Genomic DNA, 10,228 nt, shown 5'->3' with positions numbered 1-10,228 from the left:
CGGGCCGTCACCACACCCGTTTCGTGTGCTACACACATGCTTTAGCCACAACCATATTACAAATCCCACCTTGTTCCCATGCAGCAAGGCCACAGCGGAGCTCACTTGCAACCCGCAGAGCCAACTGCCGCAAGGACACCGCCCATCGCTTCAGACAACAACCGCAAGCCTCAGCCCCCAACGGGCGACGATGGCTGCCTCGACCCGCAACGCCCGGCCTCGTAAGAGTCTTGGGCGTAGCTTCGGGGAGCAGCCAGGCAAACTCAGCTCAGCCGCAGTCGGGCGATCTGAGGGATTGGGTGGGGCGGGAGGGGGGAAGCGAACACAAACAAATGAAGTAAATGGGGGGCAGTTGCGTAGATGGAGCAGTGGTTTGGGAGCAGTATGTGACAGAGGATGTGAGTGGATGTGGCCAGTGGTGTAGGGACTGGGGTCAGTGGTTTGTAGGGAGATGGGCACGAGTAGGTGTAGTGAGGATGGGGCAGTGGTGTAGTGGGATGTGCCAGTGGTGTACTGGATGGCAGTGGTGTAGTGGATGGGGCAGGTGTAGTGGAGGGGGAAAATGATGTACGTAGAGATAGTGGAGTACAGAAAATAGAGCAGGAGAGAAAATGGTATGGAGGGTACAGAATGACGGAACAATGAGAGAGAAAGATATAGAGAGACAGACAGACTAGACAGAGAAAGAGAAGAGAGAAGGGTTAGACAGAGTAATACTCCAATCCCCCTTCCACACATCCCCATCACCCACCACTATCGTCCCTGAATCACCACCACCATCATTCCCCAATCACCACCACAATCATCCCCATCAGCACCATACCATCATCCCCAGTCACCACCACCATCATCCCCATCACCCACGCCATCATCCATATCCATGTGTTTTCCTCTTTCCCTAGATGACTATGGCCTTCCTCATGCTGCACGGTGCGATTAGAGCACGTGGTGTCTATGAGCCCTCGAAGTCGCCCACCGATGAAGACGAGTCGACAGATTCGCCTTTCAGGGTCGCTCATGGTCGACGCCGGCGACGCAGGGAACTACGGCCGCCCTCGCCAGCTACCACCCGCGCACCAGAGTTCTTCAATGGTAAGCAACACAATTCAGATAGGTCAGTCATGGGTCATTTACGAGACAAAACGATTCACTCTGACTTACAGACAGACACGAAAGAGAAGGCACATCAGTAGTCAAAAGACAACACACAGGAATGCATTCAAACCACACGATGGACTATGTATCCATGTATCGGGTAATTATACAAATACAGATTCTCTAAATACACATAGGAATATATGTGGAAAATAGGAAATGCTTCCCACGAGTGTCAAAAAGAAAGAATAATGAGCAAGGGTGCTGGGCACAAGTGGAAAAAACCGGTGATAACGAGACATAGTAAACCAGGTACGATCAGCGTGCTGCTGATGCGTGCGATGGGGGAGCGACCGGCAGGGAATGACCCCGGCCATTTTTTTTTTTTGGGTAGTTGTCGTTGGTTGTTAATTCTGTGTAAGCGGGGCTTGTCAGTTAATTTTTGATTGTAATTTTTTTAAGAAAATTCCATTTCAATTAGATGAATATATTTAAAGGGAGAATTTTGACTTCCATGTAATTATATTGTAAAATTTTAAAAAATAAGGGTCAAAATATAGAAAACTTGTATTTAGTTTCTCAATCCCTATTTACAGGAATTATGATTTTATGTTATTAAAATAAATTAATTCACTTGGAAGAGATCTGTTTTCCCGTAATTTTCTAATAAAACAGCAGCACGGTGGTGGCGGCGATTATATTTTATATAGAAATTGCTACATTACTTTTATTATATAGGATGTTCGAATAGTATGGTGGCACAAAACGGTGATTTGTCATGTCTTGCCACTCTGTGTCAGTTTCATTTCCTACCATTATAATTAAGGGAATAATTGTTGTAAATTTGACTTTTACAATTCGAAAAAACCCATTAGAGGAGTTGACGGAGCTCTCTTTCCCGGAGGATAGCGAGTAACGTCTCTTGTGAGTTTCAGGTGGCGCCGGCGTAGCAGCTTTTAGTTTTTGTTTCTAAAGAGACCAATTGGGCACTGTATCCCTATTCTGTGTTTTTGTTTTACATATAATAGTAATACTTTTAATTACTAGCAAGTAGTTAGATAGTTGCCTACACGTACAGAGTACGTAATTATTAATTGTATATATACATAATGTTGTATTGAGTATTTTTTTTTTATGATATATGACATTTTCAGCTGATATGTATAATATATATATATATATATGATAATATATATATATCATATGATATAGAATATAGTATATATATATAGTAAACCATATATATATATATATATATATAGATCTATATATATATATAATAATATATATATTATATATTATATATGAGGTATGTATGTATATGATTTGTTTATTTTGCTCTTTTAGCTTTGTAAACTCCTATGTTGCTTTTGATTGATAGGCTTATTGTTAACTTGATATATTCTCTTACAGAGTAGCAATTACTCCTTAAGGTTATTCAATAGCAATGTTTAAGTTTTGTTGGCTGATTCACTTGTTTCACTGGATCAATGTAGGATATTTATGAGTATGAGTTTTAACTTGTTCCGTTGGGTTTTGCCAACATGTTCTTGGTTGCTTTAACTATTAAAGTACTAATCATTTTTCTCATTCGTTAGTGAAGTTGAAGTGAAGTGAGAAGTGGTGATGCTTGTTGGTTAGATATGGTGAGGGTAGGGAGGAGAGCGGGGCCTGTGAGAAAGCAGAGGTGCTAGGTCGCGATAGTTCACCACTACGGTAGACATAACAATCCTTGTTTTCGCCGCCGTTTGATAGACGCTCATGAAACGTCATAAACCCACTCCTGAGTCACGGGGCCTCCCAAACATGTGAGGTCGCGTGCAAGGCGAATGCGATGGCGGAAATTTTACCGGGGGAAAATTGTCAACGCGCGACCTTGCCTTTGTGAAGGGGTGGGTTCCCATCTGCGTTTATTTACCGCGTAATTGTATCTTTGTTTTCGCTAGGCGATGTGTATTATATATTCATATTTTTACATATGTGGTATCATAGTATAATTGATATTAGGATTAATGGATAGCTCAAAGACAGTATTTTACTGAATAAATTGTTGAGATGTGTGTTTCGTAGTTAAATCTACTAAGACGCCTAAATATAGTGTTCCCTAATCTTGAGAAGGATCTTAATTATAGTTGAACAGACTCCTGCATGGGGTGTAACCAGGGTGAGGGAGTTAGAGACAGTTTTGTTAAACTTCTTTATGCCTTGTTAAAAAGGTCGTTGCAAGGACCATAAGCTTTACTCTAAGCTATTTTTGTCCAAGGCTGGGTTTTTAAACTGTAATGAGCGTAGTTACTCACAGTAGGGAAAGCGTGAGGAAAAGACGGGTGAGCGTTAGCCTTCGGAAAGGAAGTAGCAAACAAAAACAATGGCATAATTCAGGCAGTAAGGGAAACCCTGGGGGTACCTCATGGGGGGTGGCGGAAGGAAACTGCCCAAAAGGACACTGGAAAAAATCAATTATCGATACCCAGGCCGGTCACTTGTTCTCAGGCATGTAGTGTTCAATAGGAGAGGGAAAGAAATCCTATAAATGATGGATAGAACCAGCCTTCCCTTTTATGAATAACGTGTTTGTCCTATAAAACAAAGGCGACATGAAAAATCTTGATGAATGGAGTAAAGCGAGTGGAAAGATTAAAATCTCATGACGAAAAGTATGGGAATTGATGATGGAAAGACCGCCTAGCACTAAGACGTCTTAAAAGGGATGCGTTCGGAAGTACGAAGCAGATATGCGAGAGATAAAGACGTAGATATAGCATGGAACTTGCCTTGGCGGACGAGCTCAGGGTAGTCATGATGGTTACCTGCATGAGATAGTCTAGATATATAATAGGATATAGGTATATATATATATATATATATATTATATAATATATATAATATATAGATATGTATATATATGTACGTGTACTATATATATATATACTATAACATATATATGTATATTATATATTATATATATATATATATATATAATATATATCTATCTATCTATTATATTATAATATATAGATGATATAGTATAAATATATAGGATATGGTATATATATATATATATATATATATACATATATGAGGATATATGCATGTTACGTTAGATATATATGAATCTTAAGACTATCTATTTATGGACTATATATTGTACGGCATTCATCTAAATGTATATATAAAATAATTATATATATTATTATAATATATATATATTATATCATATATATATATGAAGTATACATCTATATAGTATTATATATATATATATATACTAATATATCATATATATATATATAATATAGTATGATACTATGTATATATATACATAATAATATATATCGTATATTATATATATATAATATAATATATATAGTATATATAGTATATAATCTTATTTATATATATATATGATGTGTTGTGTGTGTTGCTGTGTGTGTGTGTGTGTGTGTGTGTGTGTGTTGTGTGTGTATGTATATTATACCCACAAATATACTATGTATAATATAATATATATATATATATATACTAATATATATATAATGTATATTATATATATATATATATTTATACACAACACAAACACACACACACACACGCACACAAAGAGAACTCGCATCCTGACACCACCTTCTCCTCTTCTCTCAATTCTGCACTCAATATACACTCACACACTCATACGCACGCACGGACGCCACACACACCCGCACGGACGCACGCCAGCAAAACACACTGCGATACAAAAATAAAACTTCCATTGTAAATCTTTGCCGTATCGTGAGTTGAGCTTGCTCGAGTAAGTATGCCACGTGATTTTGAAAAGAAACGGAGGGAAAACCGATGGTTCGGTGGTGGTTTGGTTGCGATTTGCGAAGGTCTGGCTTCGCCCGGCCTTTCATTATGGGCACGGCCGTGTCAGCTTTTATGGTCTGTCTCCTTGTTTTGGGTCTGACACTCGGTGCTTACCGTGGCAGGTGGAGATTGCCAGCAGGCGCTCCTGTGAAAATCGAACGAAGGTTATCGTGTCCTCCAGTCTGGGGCCGACGAAGTGTGTATAGTGCAAACCGAGGAACAACAACGGTTCTTCGCACTCGCAGGCTGCAAAGCACCTCCATTGTGCCGCGAGGAGAGGTCGGAGGGAGGTGGAGGAGGCGCTGCTCGCCGGGGGCGCTGACCCCACCAGACGCCGTCATATATATCTGGTACCCAATCATTAAGGTTGTCATTATTTTTACTAGCTTCAAAGCTTTTATTATTATTATTATTATTATTATCATTTTATTTTTATTGGACGTTTTGGTAAGGCGGAAGGAAGCCGAGGACGGCCGAGTGTATTATTCGAGTTATTTTTGATTGTTATCATTATATTGTTGTTGTTGTGAATGATTTATTTTTATTGTTATAATTTCCATTTTATCATCATACTTACCATTATTATTCTTATTATTATTACAATCATTGTTGTTGTTAGCGTTGTTGTTTTTATTATTATTATTAGTAGTAGTAGTTATTACTTTTTCATTATTATCATTCTTTTAATAACCATTGGTTGAGGTCCTTTTATCACTCATGGACGCATTCATATTATATGTATATTATCTGTGCCGACATTAGTATTTATGTAGTTTCATCTCTGGAATTAAAACCTTGTTCTTATATTTTTATCATACAAATACCAGCTGATTTATATTTTGAAATTAATTAGTTAACTTTATTGTGATACATTTGAGTATCATTGTTACCTCTTTTCTTAGTATCGAGTAAGGTTGTCATTTCTTTGTTACATCGCTTCAAAAGCTTTAGTATATTATATTATTATCATTTGTATGTTTTATTATTATTATTTTTGTTGTTGGTTGTTATTCTTAGCATCATTATATGATTATGGTTCATCATCACCACCGTCATCATATCATTATAGTATTATTTAATTATTATCAATCATTAAGTAGGTAGTCGTAGTGAATCATCTCGTCACATTACGATTCATGAGGCGGATGGATTGTTGTTGTGTCCAATATAGATTCTGTGTTGAGTCGTTATGAGAGATTTTTACAGATCTTAGTTCAGGATCCTCCTCCTCCTCCTCCTCCTTCTCTCTGTCTCCTCTGTTCTCCTTTCCTCCTCTTCCAATTCTGTCTCCTCTCCCCTTTCCCTCGATTTCCTCTTCCTCATCTCAGTGTCTCGCTTCTTTATCATTGCTGCCTCCTCCCTCCTTGTTTCATCTCTCTCTCTCCTTTTCATTTGCATCTCGATCTTCCGTCTCTTTTCCACGCTCGCTGTTTGTTTATTTCTTTCTCTCTTCATTTTTATTCCTTTTCCTCTCTACCCTCCTTTCTCCTTGTCCAGTTTGTCTTTATCATCTTTCATCTTTATTTCTCCCATTATCTTACCGTTCCTTCGTTCTTTCTCATTCCTTCCTCTTATCTTCCTCCCTTTTCCTTGTCTATCTCCTCTCTTTCTTCCTTACACTCTCCTCTTCTCCAATTTCCTCTCTCTTTCTCTCCTCGTCCCATTCATTGTTATTCGTTTCCCTCCCCACTCTTATTAATGATCTCTTCCTTCCCCTTTCCCTATATTCTTCTTCATTTCCAGTCTTTACCTCCGCTCCCTACCTTAAATTCCTTCATCTTTTCTCTTCTTTCTTCTTCCTCCCTTCGACAGTCTTTCTTCTTCTCTTTTCTCTCTCCTCCTCCCTTCCTATATCTTCCTTTGTCCTTTTTCTCTCTTTCATCTCTCTTTTTTTTCTTCTCCTTCATTCCCACTCTGTTTCTCTTCCTTCTTCAATCTCTTCTTTCCTCCTCTCGCTCTTCCCTTTCTGTCTCTCATCCTTTCTTTTTCCCTTATTATTCCACTCCCCCCTTATCTCTTTTTCTCTATCTCTCCCTTTTCTTGTTTCCCTCTGTCCTCTTACCTGTCTTTATCCACTTTTCCACTTTATCTCATTTCCTCTCCCATTCTCCTGTTCATTTCGGTTATACTCGTTTTTCCTCTCTTTTCTCTCCTCATTGGTTCTACTATTTATTCTACCCCTTTCTCCCGCTGTCCTCATCTTCCATTCCACTTCTCTCATTTGTATCCATCCCCTCTCTTCTTCTCCCCTTCTTTTATTTCTCTTCCTCCCTTTTCCGCTTTCTTTTTCTTTTATGTTCCTTCCTCACCCCCTCTCTCTCTCCTCTTTCTCTTTATCTCCTCTTCCTCTTTTTCTCTCTCTTCCTCTTTCTCCCTGCGTCCCTTTCTTCTCACGTCCTTTTATACACCTCGTCCCTTCTTTTACCCTTTCTTCCTTCTGTTCATCTCTTGCTCTCTTGCCTTCTCTTTTCGTTCCTCGCTTTTCCTCTTCTCTTCTTCATTATCTCTTTTTTCTGCCTTCTCTTCCCATTCCGCCTATCCTCAGCTCCTTCCCTCTCAGTCTCTTTTTAGATATTCCTCGCTTTTCTCATTCTTCTCTTCGCCATTGTATCTTTCTCTTTTCATCTTCCTGTCTTTACTCTTCCTCTCTCCTATCACTTCATTCTTCTGTTCCCCTTTCCTTCTTTTTCCTCCATCTTACGGCTATTCTTTCTTTGAGTCCTTATCTTCCGCTCTTCCATATCCGCTCCTCATCCTTCCCTATTCTTTCTATTTCCTAATTCCTTTATCTTTGTTGCTACTTCCTTCATGACGCCATGACGACAGCACGATCCTCTCTTTCACCTTCATTTCCATTATTGTTGTTATATTTATTATCATAGGATCATAATCCTCATCCCTTAAGACACACAACCAATTGACTTAAATTTTGCATTTTTTATATATATTCATTTAATTTGGCGATTTGTGGAACGAAAAATTCGGGTAATGTGCACCGTCGCCATACTGGCAGCGCTATGGTGTGAAAAAAGATGGTTTTTCATGGCAATATTTTCGCACATTAAGGGCACCTTGGGATCTGTTTTCTTCACAGCCGGTGGGTGTCAGTGCTAACGGTGGGATTTGAGATTCTGTATTCTGGCTTTGAGAACGTCTTTTTTGCACTTATTCAAAGGCGCGGTTTTTGTGATCGGGAGGATGCATTGTACTCGGAGTTCCCCGGAGCGATGTTTGTTCCCGAGATATTAGGGACATAAATTACTAAATGATTGTGTGTATGTGTGTGTGTTGCGTGCGAATGCGTGTGGTGCGTGTTGGGGTGGTGTTGTGTGGCCTGCGGTGCGTGCGTGCGTGTGTGGTGTGTGTGTGTGTTGTAGTGTTGTGTGTGTGTGTATGTGTGTATGTCGTGTGTTTGTGTCTGTGTGTGTTTGGTGTGTTTGTGATGTGTGTTTTGTGTGTTGTGGTATTGGTGTGTTGAGTGTATGTTTGGTGTGTGTGTGTGTGTGTGTGTGTTGTGTGTGTGTGTGTGTGTGTGGTTTGTGTGTGTATAATGTGTGTGGATGTGGTGTGTGTCATGGAAGTGTTATTTGTGTTTTTTTGTGTGTAAAAGGCTCTGACCCTAGTACAATAGTGAACAGAGGGTAGTTATACTTGTTAAGGGCTTCACTCTTTATTTCTAAGATTGACACAACACACCAGTTTAGAATACACGAGACGATGTCAGATGGGTAATGGCCTTACCGCGTCGAGCTCTGGTCACGAACTCCTTGGTCAAGCGAGGTGAGATATAATTGTCATAGACAGACACACTATAGCATGTGCATAATTCTATTTCTGTTACCAGTGTACCACGTGGCTGTTTTCCACGTGGATCCAAAAGTCCCAAATATAACCATTTACTCTGCGAGGGCGTAGGTGAATGGTTATATTTGGGACTTTTGGATCCACGTGGAAAACAGCCACGTGGTCCACTGGTAACAGAAATAGAATTATGTACATGCTCTAGTGTGCGTGCGTGTGTGTGTGTGTGCGTGTGTGTGTGTGTGTGGAGTCTGTGAGTGTATCACCCTTGACCTCTTTCTCTCTACCCCGTTCCCTTTTCTTCCTGTCCTCTCTCTCTCTCTCTCTCTCTCTCTCTCTCTCTCTCTCCTCTCCTCTCTCTCTCCTTCCTCTCTCCCCTCCTCCCTTCCTTTTTTTAATTCCCCAAAAGTCATGGGCGCCCATAGACCGTGCACTGTCCCCTATGAGAAGGAGCCATTGTTAGTGTCATCCTTGCCTTTCGTTTTCAGTCGCTATATATATATATGTAATATATATATGTATATAGTATATGATATAGTATATTTAATATATCTATATATAGATTAGATATTTTTTTTTTTTTTTTTTTTTTTTTTTTTTTTTTTCTTTTTTTTCTTTTTTTTTTTTTTTTTTTCTTTTCTTTGTGTGTGTGTGTGTGTGTGTGGATGTTAAAATCAGTTCTTTTATTTGTCTATGCATGGTTTTACTAAATATTCTTGTGTGTACTGGTTTTATATTATTTTATGGTAATTACGTTTCAATTTATCATTATTTTATAATTCTATAATTATAAATGTTTGGTTTATGATTTAACCTTTCGCGGTCCCGTGAAACAAAGCAGTATGAAGGCCTTCAATAATTTCTTCCAACCTTCGTAAAGAACGAGTGGATACGGCGATTGGCTTTGTTGCATCGACGGCATTGCCATTGAAAAGTTGCCAGATAGTCAGTCAGGCATTAGCCTCCGGATTTCGACTCTCTTTTATGCTCAGTTTTATTTGATAAATATACTTCTTTTCTCACAACTGATGCGAACCATATTGGTTCTGCCAATTTCTATTTCATGGCGAATAAGATTGAAAAGAAAAAGAATAATAGAGACTTTTGGACTGAGTAAATCACTCCAGTTGGATGCTTGGCTCTGGCATCCTTCGCGGTGTGACTGTTATTATTTCTATCATCGTAATTATCATTATTATTATTGTTTTATTGCTATTTCTATATTCACTATTATTATTATTATTATTATTATTATTATTATTATTATTATTATTATTATCATTATTATTATTATCATCATCATCCTCATCATCATCATCATCATCATCATCATCATCATCATCATCATTATCATCATCATCATCATCATCATCATCATCATCATCATCACCATCATCATCATTATCATCACTAGCATTATTTTCCTCGCTGTTGTTATTATAATTATTATTGTTGTTGCTGTTCTTATTATTGTATTATTACTTTT

The sequence above is a fragment of the Penaeus monodon genome, chromosome 44 (assembly GCF_015228065.2).
Source record: "Penaeus monodon isolate SGIC_2016 chromosome 44, NSTDA_Pmon_1, whole genome shotgun sequence".
Classification (NCBI taxonomy): domain Eukaryota; kingdom Metazoa; phylum Arthropoda; class Malacostraca; order Decapoda; family Penaeidae; genus Penaeus; species Penaeus monodon.
Note: the sequence above shows the minus strand (reverse complement) of the source record.